Raw genomic sequence first — 19,910 nt, forward strand, 5'->3', positions numbered from 1 at the left:
AGACAGACGTACAGCAGCTTGTTTGTCTTCCAGTATTTTTGTAGCTTGCAAAATTTGTGCTTCTTTTCTTTTTGGCCGAACCATTTCGTAATTTGAGTTTGTTTCCCAGCTTGAATGTTACTTTCTGGCCTATTGGTTTTAAACCATTTCGTGATTTGACACTGATTGATGGCTGTATTGTTCGCTGCATGAAAAGAAAGTTTTGTTACTTGCGATCGATTTCCACTTGTCCTGGGTACTTCATTGCTCCACGAAATACGAGTAAAAATTTTTTCTGTAAGTACCTCCTTTTCTAACGCATTCAAATGAAGACCGTGAACTGTATGGAGCCATCTCTCCAATCTGTTTATGTCAATAGCATCTACATTTACGAAGTGAGTACATATTTCACTGAAACTCTTGTTTGCGGCATGAATTTCACTGTTTACACACGACCACCTCAGTAAATCGTGACGATGTAGGATATTTACAATGATTACATTCTTGTGAGATAAATTATTGAAGCGTTTTCTCAATTCTGTGCTAGCCTTGAATGAATCATTTCTATATATGTCATTTGATCCTCCCAGCAATACAACAAAGTTATCCTTGGCTATCGCCTAACACACAAATTTTTCCGTATTTTACAATGTTAGCAGTCGGAAGTTCATCAAGCAACAGTTTGTTTACTTTTTGTGGTTCGTTTCATAACTTTTCGACTTCGGCTGGTGTGTTAATTGAATCTTCAGTAGTGAATACTCCCACATGGTCGTTATACATTCTAGTTTGACAGTTTTTATGCATTAAAGTTTCACTGTTAATACACATTGAAGTTTCGCTGCTGCTTTGAGATTGTACTTTCTTAGTGCAGTTTTTATGCATTAAAGTTTCATTGTTTATACATATTGAAGTTTCACTGCTATTTTGGAACTGTACTTTCTGAGTGCAGTTTTCTCCCGTCATTGTTTGCCACTAGTTTGCAGAGGTCGAGTCTTCTTGCTTCTTCAGCGACTCACATTTTTCCGCATGAAGTTTCTTTATGTCCAGCTTTAAAGCACCGATTATAATTCGTAAATTGGATATTCGTTCGTTTAGCTTCAAGATCTCATCCTTACAATTTACACACATATTCTTTTTACTACCGAAATTTACTTTTTTTTGCAGGGATACACGAATTACTTTTACACCCTCCGCCATCTCGATTAAGGACTTCAAACAGAATAATCCCTTCACAGTCATGGATTTTTGTTTTGTTTCTGGTTAGAAGTGATGAACCCATATTTGATTGCCTTTGATAACATTTGGCAAAAATTTGTTGTGGTCAGTCTTGTAATGCACAAGCAACTACGTACAGATGATCCTTTGTTGGTCGTTATGGTGTTCTGGTAGGTAGTGAGGAACACAGTGGGGACACACCTCTGAGAACCCCAAATGGTGGATGAATGTGTCAGCACTACCAACAGAGATGTCCAGTGTTGCAGCAAGGTGTTTGATTGTGATCCGTCAATCACCTCAAATTAGAGTGTCCACATTTTCCAACACTGCAGGAGTCAGAGCTGTGTGTAGCCATCCAGTACGCAGGAAATTGGAAGTTTGCGTGACTGTGTTGCGATGATGACAGACACCTCACCCGACAACTCAATTTATCCAGGATGGGAAACTTTTGACCAGATATAGAATGACACGTTGGGTTTTCTCTTCAACCGCTTCTCATATGGCATTCTATCAAACAATGCTTTAGTTAAGCAACAGTTTCAGATGTAGTTAGCTGTGGTATTGACTTCAGCCCAAAATGATGGTCATAGCACTGACCTGAGCAGCATATAAAAAGCCACTTGAACCACTGAGTGGTTCTTTTGTTTTGTGACATCATTCTGAAGTGGTGTGTATGGAAGTGTTAGGCACCATTGTAGTCCTGCCATGCTGAGGTTGGAGTCATTCATTCATTGCAGTGCTACCAGTATCTGACTGAAAGGGTTTAATGTTATGGTCAGTCTGGTTTTCCAGTAGATTTCTGAATGTAACAAATTTGTCAACAATGTTTCCATTATGTCAGTGGAAACAGACTTGACATTATCTGCTATGGTCATCTGTAAAGGTCACAAAAATCAGGACATCAGACGGGATTAACTCCAGAAGTTTATTTGATTTCTGTTCTTGTTAGTGAATGGAATCAGTGTGATTTTTCCTTTAAGAGAATTACTGCGTTAAGATGGATCAACATCACTGAATTTCAGAACTGCAACAAACACATGTTTGAGAATTATGATCGTGTCTCATGAATTCAAGTGGCATAATCCGACGTGTCAGATTTACAAGTCTCTTTTCACAACATTCCATTCACTAATGACAGCCACCTTTGGACAATTTTCTTGTAAATAAAACAACTTCACCATCTCTGTTTGTGGTAACTCTGACTTTACTGTTATTGTCTCATGTAACTGTGGGAGCTTTCTTAAATGTCATTGGGTGGTTGTTGTCCACAGCCTTTGCCACTGAAATAAGATTCTTTCTAAGTTTTGAATCATGTAAAGTGTTTTTCACCATTATGGGATTCATGTCAATGGCCGCAGTTGTAATGTATACATAACTTTAACCATAACTTGCATGGTGCTGTTGCCTGCAAGCATGAATTTCTCTTACATTTCTATCATATATCTGAACATTTTTGGTACATTGCAAATGTGTGATGTGCAACCACTGTTTATGCACCAAAAAACTGTCAGAGTCACGAACCATCAGAGGAGCCTCATTTGTGGGGAAACAGCAATGAGCTTCATTGACATTATTCACAGCTTGCATACTTAATTTCTTTTAGAGAAAAGAACACATCTTCATTCATCAGTGGTACATGGCGTTAACTTAAAATCCCATGGCTGGGTGATGAACAGTGATTTGTCAAGCACTGAATAATGAATAAGTACACAGTACAGTCTGGATAATAAAACAGGCAATGATAATCTTACACTATATAGTAAATAGCACAGTATATCAGGTGACTGGCATCATATCATAATTCACTGGAGGGAGGTAGAGTACATATTACTTTTACCACCATAATGGTTAGCTGATTTAAGCCAGTGAGTTCGTAAAATAAATCCCACTTACCGAGAGTGGTTGCCTTAACCACTTTGGCTATCCAATCCTACTTCCAGCACCAATACAAATTTTCATACAACACAGACTTCCCAAGCTCCCTCACAGGGAGGCACAAATGTTTTATCATCATTTATCCAAGTGAGGCATGGGTACGTTATTAATGGTTACAACATCTGTATTAAGATCACCCTGATCACAGTAAGTGGGAAAGCTAGGTTCGAGCCCAGATCTGGCATAAATTTTCATTTGACATAAATAATTGATATGAATTCAGGTCTGCAAAATACAAATCCATTTCACAGTATTTACCACGCCTATAATTGTCAGAACAGTGTCTCTTCCATCAGACGAGCACGCATGTTTGAAAGACTTTGTAATTTGAGAATAGAGATACTGCATAAGCAGATGTTCTATATGTGCTTTGGCAGGTTGAAATTATGATAAAAACATCAATGCCTTGATGGGCTGAAATGATGATAAAATCATTTGTCTCTCTCTACAGGAATCACAAAATGTGCAGACGTAAGGACTGTTGACTCTGTGATGTATGGAAATTCGATTGCTCATGCAGGCTTACTCAGAGTGCTTAAAGCTACCGCTCACGGGCTCAGGTCCTGATCCGGCACAAATTTTCATTTGTCACCAACCGCTGATATCAATCCAGATTCCCAAAATGCAGATCCATTCCATAATATTTACCACAGCTGTGATCATCAGAACAATGTCTGTTCCTTCGGACATGTGTGCATTAATGTGAAATTATGGACACTGTATAAACACCTACATTCTAACCATCATTAAAGTATGCATGCCTCAATGGGTGAAGATGATGACTAAGGCATCTGAGTCTACCTGTATGGGAATCATGAAATGTGCAAACATATTTGTCGTTCAGTCCATGACAAATGGAAGTTTTGAATGGTCTTGGAGGTCTTCTCAGATAGTCGTAGTGGTTAAGATAACCACTCATGATAAGCAGGAAATCCAGGTTCACATGCTGGTCCAGTACAAATATGCATGTGTTGCAAACAGTTCACATCAATCCAGAGTCAGAAAATGTGAATCCATTTCATATCACATAAAATTTCCAAGTAAGGTCTGCAATGTAGTTGACAGCTTCATGTGTTGGGACTACTGTGTGCACAGTATACAAGTGCATATATACTTATCAACATCACATATTCTATTCCACTATCAATAGTATGTGGCAACATGAATGATTGTGGCCTGATTGCCACTGGCACAAGCTTGGATGCTGCTACAGCATTGGACAATGTCATGAGACTGGAGGCCCTTATTATTACTAACCAGTTTCCAAGAGAAGTTTTGTGGTATAATATACCATTCTTGACCTTCGATTATGTTGAGATTTCATATTATATGAGTTTTTGCAGATATTGAATGTGTTTTTGAAATATAATACTGGTTCTTAATTCGATGGGTAAGAAGTTTTATTGTGCTATTATGTACATAAAATTTGTGAAATAATGAGTTCTCTGTGACTTGAGGTATAGTAAATACAAAACAAATAAAAAGAAAGTAAGTTTTTCATAGACACAAAATCTATTTGTAAAGAGAAATCTATAAAATGATAAAACTTTGTACTGAAATCCGTTCACATAATAGGTTACTAAAATGTTTAATAAGGTTATAAGCAAAATTGGGAATGTGTATAATTTCATAAATACTTCATAGTATAATGTACTTTTATTATAGCACTGAATTTCATACAGTATAACCAAAATAGGTACAAAAATTGCCAAAAAGTGTATGGATTGGCAACTGTCTGCTAACTCAGGATGGAAACAGAAATTTAGATTGATGTAGAAACCTTTTAATCTTGGTTTGTTTAAGCACAAAGGCGAACTTTTCTTTGGCTACTGCAACTAGATTATTAGTGTTGAATATATGTCTGCAGGTATGTAACCAGTCATTGCCTAAATAGTACTCTCCATGTGGCAAGGCCCCAGAAGTTTGATGTGTGACATACATCAGTACAATCACATTAACAATTGAATCACTGGTCTACATAGAACCAGAGGACACATCATCATTCTTGTAGAACATTCTTCCATTGGGTAATTTTGGTGCAGTATTTATAAAATAATGCACCTTCTTCTTGAATTTTTGAATAGTCCATTTCTTCCTCAGGTCTGATGGTCAATATGTCTCCTATGCTGGATGCTGAGGGGTCAGGACTAAGTAGTGTGTGTCCAGGGGAGATTTCTTAAATGACAACAGGAAGATTTGGAAAACTGAGGAGATACAGAGTACAGAGGTCACAATTAAGGAAGTTGACCATGCTGCCTGTGGGTTGGTGGAGTCATTTAGCTATTTTAACAAAGAGCAAGCAGAGGACATAATGTTGCCATGTTGGATATGGTGATCAAAGAAAGAGACAGTTCTTACTCCATCCTCTCTACACTTCCTTTTGCTGGCAACTTCAGGCTATGAGTACTGACATGTCTCACCAGTAGTATCCACCCATGGAGTCTCTGATTAGTCCAGCAATATAGGTGTATATGGAATGTGAACTTCTGGAGCAGTCTTCAAGTAACTCTCAGTGAAGGAAGCAATTAATCAGTAAAGTAGTTTGCTGGAAGAATGTAGAATTTAAAACAGTGATCAAGTAGGTTTAAAAAGATTACCACAAGATAAAACTTATGACTCAAAGTAGTAAAGTACAGGTGATTCAGGTGAGTGTGTATGGCACAAGTGGGAGTTAAAAGTTTGCTTGTCTAGAGTTTGATCATTAACCAGTGAGTCTGAAACTACACTAAATAGTTAAACAGGAAACATATGCAGGTATTTAATTTTAATTGTCAAAACAGAAAATCAAATAGATAATAACTCTGTCTATTGACCTATATAAAAATTTCATTTGTGTCATATATGTTTAAATGTCTATGCAAAAGAGTTTGGTTAAACATCAGTCGATCTAACTTCTGGGGGGTTATTTTGTACACAATTTGTTACTAAATTAATACTAAACAAACAAATACATACAGTTTACATATACCAAAATTCTTCTGACCAAGTGTATCTTTCTAATAGCTATGAGGAAGCTATATGCGAACTTAGAACTCCTTGGATAATATATAAACAGCAATTAACATGATATCACATTTACATAGAAACAATTTGATTGGTGGATAAGTTCGCAGTGTTTTTCCGTAAGTTTAATAAACACAAGGGATATGCATATGCATACGAGAGACTTTAGTCATTGATAATATATTCTCCTTCACTATTTACAACAGTGTCCCAATACTGGGAAAACGTTTTGATTCTGTGACAGTAGAAGTCACATGATTTTGAGGTTAAGAACTTGTTGAGTTATGTTAAAGCTCATTTTCATCCAGTAAGGAAATTCCGTGCAGGTTGTATGATAAAAAGTACAAAAGGTGAAAATATAGGGGAACAAGATCGGGTGAATATGGTGGGTGCAGAATTACTTCACATTCCAACTCCTGTATAGTGTTTTTTGTCAGTCTAGCAGAATGCATTATTTTTTAGTAGTGTCACTCCACGCAAACTTCCTGGTTTTTGTTTTTGGATTGGGTCTGCAAGGCATCTCAGTTGTTGACAGTAAATGTCAGCAGTGACAGTTACACATCAGGGAAGCAATTCCTAGTACACTACACTGTCACTGTACCACCAGATGCATAACATTATCTTTTGTGGATGAGTGCAGGTCTTTGTTTGTGGAGTTGCTGTTTTGTTTGGGCTCAGTCATTCCTGTCTTTTCCTTCTGTTAACATAAAGACATCATTTCTGATCACCAGTAATGATATAGGATAGGAACGGTTGGCGTTGTTCATGAGCCACTTGAGAATGACCTAGCAGAGGTGCACAAATGGTGCGCTCATTATTGTGTTTTAGGCTTTGAGCATGCGGTATCCATACACCGAGTTTTTGAACCTTTCCTACTGCATGCACATGTCACATGATGGGGGATGATAATAGTTCATCATATTTGCCAGTTCTTGAGCACATTGGTGTGAAAATCATTTTGAAACTTCCTGGCAGATTAAAACTGTGTGCAGGACTGAGACTCGAACTTGAGACTGAGTTCGACTCTCAGTCCGGCTCACAGCTTTAATCTGCCAGAAAGAATCATATCAGTGTACACTCCACTACAGAGCAAAAATTATTTCTGGAGAAAACATTTTCCTGCCATGCTCTGGGCAGTGGCATCACCCCACCCATGGTGCAATCATTTCTGGCTGCCTCAGCTGCTGTCACGCCTCTATAGAACTCAAACGAAGAATATGTTGAAAACGGTCTGATTTTTTCCACTGGGCACTCCATTTTCTAGTGTCCATGGAACCAATCACTATCTCTAGACGGAAAAATGATAATATGTAAACTCTAGCAGCAACAGCGAACAACAAATAAAACATGACCATTGATCAATAAACCCCTAGCAACCAAAATGTCAAATTACAAAGTAAAAATGCTAAGAACTTATGCACCAACCTAACAGAAATCATGCAATCAATATGTACTTATAAAATAGTGCAAGCATCATAAGGGGATTGAAATATACTGGTACCAACGAATTACAGGAACTTCGTAGGCTGTTACCACTGCTGTTTTCTAACAGAATATGAATAATAGATACTAAGTTTGCTAATGTTTTACTTACATAAAAACCATTAAAACAGTTAGTCACTACTTACTATAAAACCAATTTACTTTTCGTTTAAGAGTTCATCATGTTCCATGCTTGTGAAATGGCATGTTGACGGCTTGCTAAGTCATGTCAACACTACTTATCACTTAATTTTTCATTTCTTTTCCCTTTTGAACACATTTTACTGAAAATAAGCTAAATGTTTTGGTACTCACAGTAGTTAGGTTGACAAAAGGCATGGTTTCTTCTTATTCATTGAAAGAGGTGTGACAGAAATAAGTGTGTCACATCACGTAAATCATGTCTTGAGACTGGAAACATTACTTATGGATACTTCTTTGTAGTGCAAACTCTGAAAATTAATGCTCAAAATGCTATGTGAAAAGAAGTAATACTTTATGATACACATTATTTACAAAATCTTATAATTATTATAACTCCAGTAGTATTTTACACAGAAAATAAGTAGAGAGTCTTCTGCTTCAGACACTATTATTACACACTATGCAAGACATAGCTTGGTGTTCTGCCCAGATTGCTGTGGTTACAAAATGTCAGTGTAAATCTTTGGTTGTCTGAAGGACAAAAGGAGCATAATTTTCTTCCTTCAGCTTTTTGTGAGCTCTGCTGCTGTTGTTGACATGGAGCTCCCAGTGCCTCTCATATCTTTAGTTGTAGTCTGCATTGGATGTCTGGTGTGTTAAGGTGCCATACCATTTATAGTACTATAAGCTCATGCCTCAGTGATTTCATAAACTTTTTTCTGCACAGTGGATTATCAATTTTTTGCAAATTTATTTATGCAAAAAGTGTGTCTCTATCAACTTCACATTTGCAGTTATCATAAATTGTCACAAATAATTATGATTCACAGAGTGACCTTAAAACGTGTCTGCTTCATAGCATACAGGACTACAAAGTAAAGTCTACTTTGAGCAGCCAAAGACATTGCAAAATTCCCATATTCAGGCTGCAGATATTATTCTGCCTTTGTTTGACATATTTTTGTGACATGTTAACAACACAGTAAAAATAGTACAATACAAAATATATATGTTGTGAATATAGTTTACAGTCCTTATTTATACTCATTTATGAGAATATTATTTTCTGTGTTGTGATGAGAATGGTATGGTTAATTTGACCATGAAGTATTTTTCAGTCTGTTTTTCCAACCAGTGTTTTATAGTTTTTTTATTTTCCAAGAATAAGTAAATGATTTTTGTGTACAGTATCAGGAATAACAATGTGTAAAAGGAATTTTGGTGTGAATAGTTTCATGAATTAATTATGTTTCTAAATCAAAATGTAGGATGCAGTTTCCACATTTCAAATTTGGATGTTGTTTGTTTAGGATAGATTCAGTTAAAACTAAAAAAATATTTCAGTGTCTCTGTCTCCTAATCCTTTGAATGTGACACAAAGTTCCAATAGGCAATTTAATTCATATGAGAACGTTATTATGATTGGTATCTCTTCTCTTTTGGTTTGCTATTATAAGGGACGTGGCTGATTCTGTGTTGTTAACACACACAGACTTGGATGCACTTAATATGTATTTTTTCTTGTTTCAAATTTTATGTTTTCTGGATAACTGCATATTTTCCAGTGGATTGCAAGTATACAATGACGAAAATCTTTGATAATTGCTAAAATCTTGTGTAAGTGATGTTAGACATGTAGGCACTATGAAGTGCCTGCCAATGTTATCTACTAAATATTGTATCAGAAGATACGGTGTCAAGATACCCATTTTAAAACATAAAATTGGAAAACAAATCCTTGCTGCTTCCGTTGGTACCATGTCTGTAGTGCTACAGTGGATCGGGACTTAGCTGCAACATTCCTGTGTAACACAGTCTGTCACTAAGATGAGGTGCTGTCTCTCTCTCTCTCTCTCTCTCTCTCTCTCTCTCTCTCTCACACACACACACACACACACACACACACACACACACACACACACACGCACGCACGCTTAAATAGACATATATAGGAGTATAGGCTACTCACTGTACTTCAGGGTAACTAAAAGCCAAATAAGGCAGATTCCCTCCACAGAAAGTAAAATAACAATTATAAGCCATAAAGGAATTACGTTCTTCCAGAACTCCATTGTATGTATTAACAACAACTTCACACCATTCGCTCATTGGCACATTAGACAGATATGTATTATGCAGTTACCATAATGTGTTTCTTTCTGTGGATTGTAGTCCATGCTGGGTGCAAGCACCACAGCAGTGGGCGAGATTCACATTTCACGTAGCTTTAGCCAACCACATCTCAGATGGGTATTGACAAAGTTAAAAGTGTAGTGTGGTCTTCAGTGTGGGTTAAGGGAGGTGGAAGAGGATGAGAAGAAATGAGGAGGCAAGGATACACAATCTAAACCGAACCTCAAATGTGCAACTCATGAAAGGAGGTGGAAGTGGAGGGAGGTAGGATAAATGTATGAGGAAAGGAGGTGGAAGTGAAGGAAAGTTGGATTAATGTCTGCATCATCCACAAGTTGTTATATTGTGGCAGATGTAAATGAGGGGATCCAACCCCTGAACTGACTTGCAATATTGTGTAATTAGCCATAAATATTATGCAATTTTTCTGAGAATTTACCATTAGGAATCAGTTGCGCAGGTAATATCCAAGACTGCTTCCTGGAATGATCCAAACTTCCATATCTCACAGTCCACAACCCTTATGCTTCAACATTTTGGAATTCCCACACAGGGAGAGACAAATGCTTTTAATATCATTTTATCCAATCACAGCATAAATACATTATTGTTTTGACTGATCACAGTAAGCAGGAAATCTAGTTTAGAATCCAGGTCCAGCATAACATTTTGTGTGTCTCAAACAGTTGACATCAATCCGGAATCACATTATACGAATTCATTTCATAGTATTTACCACATCTGTAATTGTCAGAACAGTGTCTCTTCCTTTAGATGTGGATTCAAGTCTGAAGGACATTGTAATGCAAAGTCACAGATACTGTATAAACACAAACATTCTAACCATCAGTAATGAATCCATGCCTCGACAGGCTGAAATAATGATAATAACATTTGTCTTTCCCTGTGCAGGAATTGTGAAATCTGGAGGCATAAGTTTTGTGGACTCCATGACGTATGAAAATTTGGATCGGTGATGGAGGCTTGTTCAGATACCCAGAGTGCTTAAAACACTTACTCATGGGTTCAAGTTCTGGTCCAGCACATAATTTTCATGTGTTGCAATCAGCTGATGTCAATCCAGATTCTCAAAATGAGAATCCATTTCGTAATATTTGCCACATCTGTAATCATCAGAAGAATGTCTGTACCTTCAGACATGCATGGATTACTGTGAAGATACAGACACTATTTAAACAAAGATAGTCTAACTATCAAAAATGAATGCTTGACACAATGGGCTAAAATTGTGATAAAAATGTTTGTCTCTCAGTGTGCAGGGATCATGAAATGTGCAAATGTAAGGTTTGTGAATTCCATTGGAAGTTTGAATCAGACCTGGAGGCTTGCTCAGATAGCTGAAGTGTTTATGGTGGCCATTCACAATAAACGGGAAAACCTGTTCACATACTAGTCCAGCACAAATATTCAAATGGTCCAAACAGCTGATGTCAATCCAAATTCGCAAAGTGCAAATCCATTTCATAAGACCTATAATTTCCAGTAAGGTCTGGAATGGAATTCATGACCTCATCTGTTAGGATCACTGTGAGCACAGCAAGCAAACGTGCATACACTTATGAGCATCACAGAGCCTACTCCACCACCAATAGTGAGCAGCAGTGTGAGTGTTTGTGGCATTTTTGGTGCTGGGAAAAGCTAAGATGCTATCATGACATTGTGTAGTGACATGTGACAAATTGCTTTTGCTATTATTAACGAGTTTCCAAGAGACGTTTTATGGTGTATATACCATTTTTAGACACAAAATCTGGGAGTGTGGCATACTATTTGGAATTCACGCCTTCTCTCTGGAAATCTTTTAAATCTGCTATGGAGCACTTCATCCATTTCCACCACCTGGACCTGTCTATGCAGTGCATCTGCATTCTGCTGAAGTTTGCTGGATTTTTTGTGTCCTTCATAGTCAGCTCAGCTGACTTTAAAGCGCAGCATGTCCAGCAGCTACTGCAGTCTTTTAAATTTAAGCGCCATAATAGCTACCTTGGTAAACTTCCTGCTGTACAGATAATATTTATTATAGTTAACACCAAACATCAAAACTAGCAACTCCTTTTTTAGAACTATAATTAACTTCATCCTTATTGAGCTTTTAAGAAGCACAACCAATTGCTTTTTCTTCACTATCTTGCTTGTGACTCAGAATGCAACTGACACTAATATCAGAGATTTTACAGGACAGCATGAATGGCTTTTTAAAGTCTGGGTATGCCAGTATAGATGAGCTTGTCAATACGTCTTTAATTTGTTACATGATGATTTCACACTCTGTTAACCAATCAGAGGATACTCCTTTCTTCAAAAGCCTCATCAAAGGTCTGGTCACAGTAGCAGAGGCTTTTACAAAATAACGATAATAGTTCACAGGCCCTATATTAATGGGGCAGAGAAATTATCTATCATGTTGACCCACTGAGGATCTAACTTTACTCCAGGTGAACCAATAATGTATCCCGAGCACTGAACATGTGACTTAGCAAAGAAACATTTCTCTAGTTTCATCTTGAAAATAGCCTTTTGCAACCTTGCCTGTACATTTCTTAGGTACTCAGTGTGCTCCTCAGCAGTTCAGGAGAACAATATAACACCATATAAATAAACCAGGGAGGTGTGATGGGCTTCAGGCCCCAAAATAACGTTACAGAAAATAAAAACTCATATAACTGAGGGGACGACGAGAGCTGGCTTTGGCCAGTCCTGTGGGACAGTTGAAACCTGGTGGTATCTCAATTTCATGTGTAATATAGTTAAAAATTTGAAGTTCCCTAATATCTTCAGGATTTCATTAATTCTTCACAGAGAATAAATGTTAGAGGTAGTTACATTGTTTACTGACCTCATGTCTACTCATAGGCAACAGGTCTTCTCACCATTTATTGATTTTTTTGGTAAAACCAAGATTGGGGAACAACCAGGGACTAGCAGATGGCTGAATAATCCCTGCATCAGCTTGCTCCCAGTTGGTGTCTTCCACTACAGACAGTATTTGTTAAGGAATTCTGTACAGTTTCTTGGCTATTGGTCTTGCACTTCTGGAAGGTATCTCTTAGTATACAATACCAGGGCCGTGGCATAAAATGTCAGTAGCAGGCAAATGTTGCCTCTCCTCAAACAACCACAAATATTCCTCCAAAATTAGGTACAACATTCTCTGCTCAGAACCAGTTAGAAGCAAAAGCTTACTTTGGTACTGCAGTTTAAAATGTGGTGTAATTCTACATAGTGTGATTAAAAAGAACGCTTTTATACTGACAAGGCAAATCAGGCATACACAAAGGATCAGTAATCACATAGGAAGCAGAGGTCACACAGGCCATCCAGGACTACTAAAAGGCATTACCATTATTTAGTCACATGCTACAAATGCATGACCACCACAGTAGATGCTAAAAATTTTATCCAGATACCTTGAGACATACCTGATATCAACACTGCAATGAAACACAGACCCGCTCAAAGATACCTGCTTTATCTTGAAAACATCCCACTGCTGCAGCAATCCTGCCCGTGATGACCAATCCAGCAGTTGGGGAAGGTTGTCTGCAGATCAGCCCTCACTTGTCTGCTGAAAGGTGTGGAGCTCCCATGTGGGGGCTCCATCATGCTGTAATCGAATGTGGTGATTTTATTTAATCGTATGGTGATTTTATACAATATACAGTTGATATAAGGCAAATGATTTTATACAATATACATATGATGTAAGACAAGATTAAACTTTAAAGTCCGTGTTTTTCAACCAGTTAATTAAGCTGGGTGTGAGAGTGAACAAGTCATCGGGAATTCCAGTGTACGAACGAAGAGGACAGGGTTGGACTAAATGTTCAATTGTCTTGATTACATTCACACATTGGTGAACTGATCCAGCCCCATTTGTACCTGAAGTAGCTACAACAACCTTGTCCAGTCCTTAACCTGTTGAGGCGGCACCAAAGCTTCCTTGGTAGATCAAAGCCTTTTGGCTTCTTTGTGGGATCAAGGTGATGGGCTCTTGTTCCCAATGTTTTTGTTGACCGTTCATGCTTCCAGCTCTCATTTAGATCAAAATCATCCACAATGAGTTGTCCTGCATGAACACTTGCTGGTCTTCTTGACCGCAATTGTTCCTATGGCGGATGACAGAATTCCTGGTGCAGTGGTAGGGAAAGTGATGCATAGATTTTCTTCTCCTTGTGATGAATAGGCATGTCAAATGTGGTGATGGATAGGCATGAGAACATCATTCAGCATGTCTAGCAGAATGTTTCACAGGAATGAGAGATACATATGACCAGCACGTTGGTCTGGGAGAATGTACAGCCCAATGGAACAGTATCTGATGATGCCATCCTACACGATTAAGGATGAATTTGCATTGTATGGCATGCATACATGTATCATTTGGGTTCACATGTGCCCAGTTATGCACGTCACAAATGTTCATCACATCCTAGACTGAGAATGCAGTCTCATCGGCAAAGATAACACTTGCTACTTGTTGGCAGCGTATACTACACCCCTTCAAGAACACTTTCTTCTACCACAACAACTCATGTTACTCATCTGCAACCTGTATCCAGCATAAACACGTGGAATTTTGCACAGTTGGCAATGGAGGGTGGTGAATAATGTTGGCACTGCACCTTTGTATCAGGTATTTTACACAATAGTCATGTAGCTTCTTGTCCATTGCAGTTGGCTATGCCATAAGTCAAATGTATCTCAGCAATTTCATGGTACATGAAGCTAGCCATGTTACTCCCAACACTTCCATGGTGTGAATGGTGACGGTCTCCACATGCTCCACCAGTGTCTGTATAGTAATAATAAGAATAATGAAATTTTACCATCATTCAGCTCTCACAGCAATAGACAGTCAAAAGCATACATTTATTCATTAACTACTATATCTATGTAATTCAGTTTACATGAAACAGGTAAAACTAGAAGCTACATTTTAGAAAGCAGTATTTTCATCTTCAAAAAAATTGTCAACTGTGTAAAAGTGTTTACTAGTTGCTTATACAATTTAGATTTGAAAATATTTACAGGCAATTCTTTAAAATAAACTCATAGACTATTAAACATCCTTAGACCAAGGACTAGGTAGGAGTTATTTGATTTAGATAATTTGTGATATAGGATGTCTGCAAGGGTTCTCTTTCTAGAGTCATAACTGTGTGCATCACTTCTCAGTACAAAATTAGAAACATTATTTCTGACATACAATAAAACATTATAGATGAATAGGTTTACTACTGTCAGACACAACCATAAAATAAAATTGCATATGGTACATACTTTGGAAGAAAGCAAACTATACTGATCTTACAAACTTACCTGGAACATATCTTTTAAAATTTCTAATTAAATAAATAACACTTTGATATCTAACAGATATATTTGTAATACGTGGTTCACAGATAAATTTGCAGTCAATAAGTCCACATAAAAACTTAAGTTACTAATTCATGACACTTAATAATTTCTTTGAGGCTAAAATTAAATACCTGTGTTTTACTTTCATTCAATAGGAAACTGTTCACTCTAAACTGTGACGAAGAACAAGCAAGGGTATTTTCAGTTAATGTTTCCAGTGTGCTTTGATCTCAGCTTTTATTTAGAAAACTTGTGTCATCGGCATACAGTATCGTCTGAGAGTGTATGAGTAAAGGCAGATCATGAATCATTAATAAAAACAATAAATGTCCGAGCGCCAACCCTTATAGCACTCCAGCCCTAACATAAAACAAATTTGACTTCTTGCTGCCGGTGCACACAACTTGTTGGTTGTTCTCTACGAAAGACAAAAATATATTTATGCTGTTGCCATCAAACCCACAATAGACTAGCTTATTCAAAAAAGTATCATGCTCTATGCAGTGAAAAACTCTGTTCAGGTCACAGAATGTTGCCTAGGCATAGCCCCTAGCCTCAAACACATCTAGGACAAATTTCATTAGGGAATCCACTGCATCAGTTGTGGATTTATCTTTTCTAAATTCAAATTGTCTATCACTAATTATATTTGATTTATCCAGGTAAACACTAACTTGATCAGAAATAACTGTTTCAAAAATTTTAGACAGTACCGGGGATATAGGCCTGTAAGTACCAAGACTCTTCTTTTCACAACTCTAGAAATTTTTAGTATATCAGGCAGGGAATTGACTATCAACTAGATATTTATTCACACAATAAGTTAAAGGATTACTTACATAGTCAATAACATCTTTCAAAAAGTTACATGATAGATCATAGTAATCAACACTAGCTGAGATTTTCAAATTTTTCACTATTTTCGGGATGGTTTTAGGACATGCTTCTAGGATAGTAAAAGTGCCCAAGGGAGACTTTTCAGAGGAGTTACCCATGATGCTAAGTGCACTTTAAGGTTTTTTTACAGTACTATTAATCTCTTCAGTAGGCTGGATGCAAAATTTATTAATTTCTTCTGCAGTTATGGGAATATCATCCTTTTCTTTAGCGTGTGCTGTAGAGTTGATTACCATCCATGCTCTTTTACATCTGTTTTTGGAATTTTTCAATGTTTTCTATGTTATGTAGTTTCTTCCCTTCATTGATTGTCTGCCTATACTTACACTCAGCTTTATCACAAAATTCCTTATACAATTCAGAATTACGTTTTTTTGTACGGACCAGAATATAGCATTACAGTATTTTTCAGTTGCCCCAACTCTGGAATATACAATTCCTAGGTTTTTTTTAGTTACTTCTAATGTTCTCTGTGCATTTCTTCAGAGGGTTGCAGAGCAGTCTGAAGTTACATACTAAGATTAGTAAATACTACATCATGATCTGATAAAGGGTAACTAATTACATCAGAGGATATACAAGTTCTCTTAATATTTATATTCTCTTAATATTTGTGAATTTATTATCAAGACAAGCAGAGCCTGTCGTAGGTTTACAGCCAATGTAGTAAAGGTAAATAATCAAAGCACAGTTTTTTTTCCTGCAGTATTGTATTTTTGCTATTTTGGTAAAGCACTAGTGTACATTAAGATATCATCAAGTTTCTCAAGAAAGGTATGGGGATCACCATCAGGTGGCCTGTACACTGCTAGTACAACGACTACAACTAGCTTAAGACTCTCAATTACTACACGTGATATTTCAAAACCATTTCAATACAAAGTGTGTTGAGATCAAACCTACCACAGTTTAGTGGTACATATATTGCTACCCCTTATGCAAGTGATGTCCTCTGCTATAACAACTAGGTAATGTGTAATCATTCAGTACTTTGTATCCAAGAGCTTCTTCATTACACCAATGTTCAGTCAAACACAAAATGTCCAATATGTTATCATTTGAAAATTCTTTAACTACTCCACCATATCCTGAGTGTTGAGGAAGCTTACTTAAACTCTACTTTGGCATTATGTTTTTTTGCATGTTACTTACTTGATGTAAGCGCATGTTACCGTGCAAAAGTTGACAATGTTGTGTCCTTGTGATATTGGAACATCTAACCTGGTCTAATCTTGTAATTTTTTGCCATCTCATTTGAAACATAATCCAGAGTACTGATCTTTCTTCCTTCCTAAGCTTATCCAACACTACTCTGAGATTTGTGTCACTTAAAACGTGTTTACGTAGTTTTTTGAGATGTTGGCCATGCTTGGTATGCCAATCTCTGCCATAACTACTGGTGTTAACTAAGGAAACATTCTTAAAGTGCTTACAGATGTGAACATTTACATGCGAACATTTTAGGTAGATGACTTTTTACCCCCTGTTGGATGGCTCCACTTCCTTATTCACACTACCGAGGCAAATTATGTCAATGAGGCACATTGATGATAATCACATTGATGTAGGTTAACATTTCAAAAGTCTTCTTCATTGTTGTTCACACTGGCCACTACCACTACAAAGGCTTTGTCAATGAGGGCTGTGCTGTCATTCATGACATTGAATAAAGTAGCCTCTAGCTTAATGATTTCATCTATTTCAAACTTGTCCATCACAGGTCTACTTTCCATTAATGTAACTGATAACCCTCACGCATAACTGTCCATGTAAATCTTGATTTTACGTTTCTGCTTATGTATAAGTTTGCTATTTACTAAGTTTTGACTCTCGTGTACTTCCTTATCAGATGAGGATTCTGGTAAAATTCCTACATCATCTGTGTTTTGGAATGAATTACAGTTATTGCTAATTGGTGGCACAAAATCCTGCCCATATTTATTTTTGATGCGTTTTTAAGAGCTACTCTTCAATTTCATGCTGTGCTAGACCAGTAATTATGAGCCATTAAAGTCCACATGCCTTTTTTGGTAATCTCTCTGGTTCATAAATATTGAGACATACCTGATGATCGCTCTCTTCCTAGGTCTGCATGAGTCTTCTTGTAGTGGTTCACCCGCTTTGCTTATTTTCTTCATCTGTTGCCCTCAGTGTCGACTTAGTGGCTGAAAAATGGGGTGTGGATGTCAAACATGGACTACTTCAAATGATGTAGCCAACAGATACTAAGCTGCATTTCACTGTCTTTTACACTCACTTTCCACAACCTCACAAATACAATGTTAATAACAAAAACAAATTCACTCGGATGCATACTAGGTCACCACTATCACATGACTGGAACACCCTCTCACAACATTTGTGGTCCTCAGTTCCTAAGTGATAACTGCTCCTTGTTGTATGACTGATGTTTTTTTTTCTTTTTTCCACCCTGTATTTCTCAAATAGGTATTGGCTTCTGCCTACTGCTACTGTCAAGCCTCTCTTCAGGAAAGTGTTCCACATCCATGGCTATGTGCTGCATTCAGCCCAGTGTGGTTCCTCAAGGTGCTACCATGCCAGATATACCAAAACTATCTAGACACGCTAGGATGTACACTTTTGTCCCTGCCATTTTAGCTTTATGTAAACTTCTCGAAATATGTACATTAGTTTTACCAAGAACGTCATTTTGAGTGAGTGAATCAACCAAATAGATGGTTCCTTTGGGCTCTTGAGTTTTCCCAGTCAACCCAGAAATTCGTATAGTACCACCTTTCATGGCTGCGGGGATGCTTGCCCTTAACACTTTGATTTGTGGTGTATCAGTATTTTGAGGAATGGTGATATTACACACAGGTTGTTTTGAAACACATTGATTTTGCACAGTGATACGTTATAGGGGTTTATTGTACTGAGTGGGTGTTTCCAGCAATGTGCAACTCATCAACTTCCTGTTAATTCTAGTGTCTGCCTGTCAGGTTACACTGGTGAAGTCATTACATGAAAGGGACCATTGTAGCCCATAATTTCGTAATTCGTATTACGTCACTGTCATAGTTATAAGTCTGGACATAATTATTTTTTGGTTTCCACTTTATGCTCCCATTAGGTATAATATTATATTTCCTTAATAACACCATTGTTTTCTTTACCTTGTACTCTGTAGTGCTTGAAACCATTTGGATACCTACTTTATTCAATGATGCTGGTGTTAAAGGAAGTATTTGTATCTTTTCTTTAACAGAACTTCTTCTCACATTCCCCTGAAGTTTTTGCATTTTACTATTACAATCTAGGCATTCAATAGTGCCAAGTTTTTCGGATGCATTTGCACTTTTTATGCCCTTTGCTGGAATTTTCATGCTAAGTGACCAGACTTGAATTGAAAGTGTTCAGATCATGTATCTTCTATTCTGTTGATATCATTAAATAGGCAGGTTCACGTAACTAGTACTTTCGTTAGGTTTGGTCAACACCTCGAGATGGATGTGGCAGCTGCTTCTTGAAGGGATCACCTTGTAGGTCCTTCAGTGATTGTGGTAACTTGTTATATAATTTTAATCCTGTTTGCTTAAAGCTACTTTGGACCTTAGATAGCCTAGTAAAGTCTACATCAAGATTGTTTTTATATCTGGTATCATGTGAATAAACATCTGTTCTGGAGGGTAAGGTATGTATTTGTTTTTTTATGGAAAGAAGACACATTTTTATATACAGAGAAGGTAATGTTAAGAGGTTAAGTTCCTTAAAGGGCTTTCGAC

At 37.2% G+C, this 19,910-nt stretch overlaps 1 protein-coding gene across 1 annotated transcript in view; it reads left to right on the top strand.

The window, feature by feature from the left end:
* Positions 1-19,910, top strand: part of LOC124721764 — a 65,202-nt gene that overhangs the window by 22,979 nt on the left and 22,313 nt on the right. The gene's annotated exons all lie outside the window — the stretch shown is intronic.

The sequence above is a fragment of the Schistocerca piceifrons genome, chromosome X (assembly GCF_021461385.2).
Source record: "Schistocerca piceifrons isolate TAMUIC-IGC-003096 chromosome X, iqSchPice1.1, whole genome shotgun sequence".
NCBI classification, from domain to species: Eukaryota; Metazoa; Arthropoda; class Insecta; order Orthoptera; family Acrididae; genus Schistocerca; species Schistocerca piceifrons.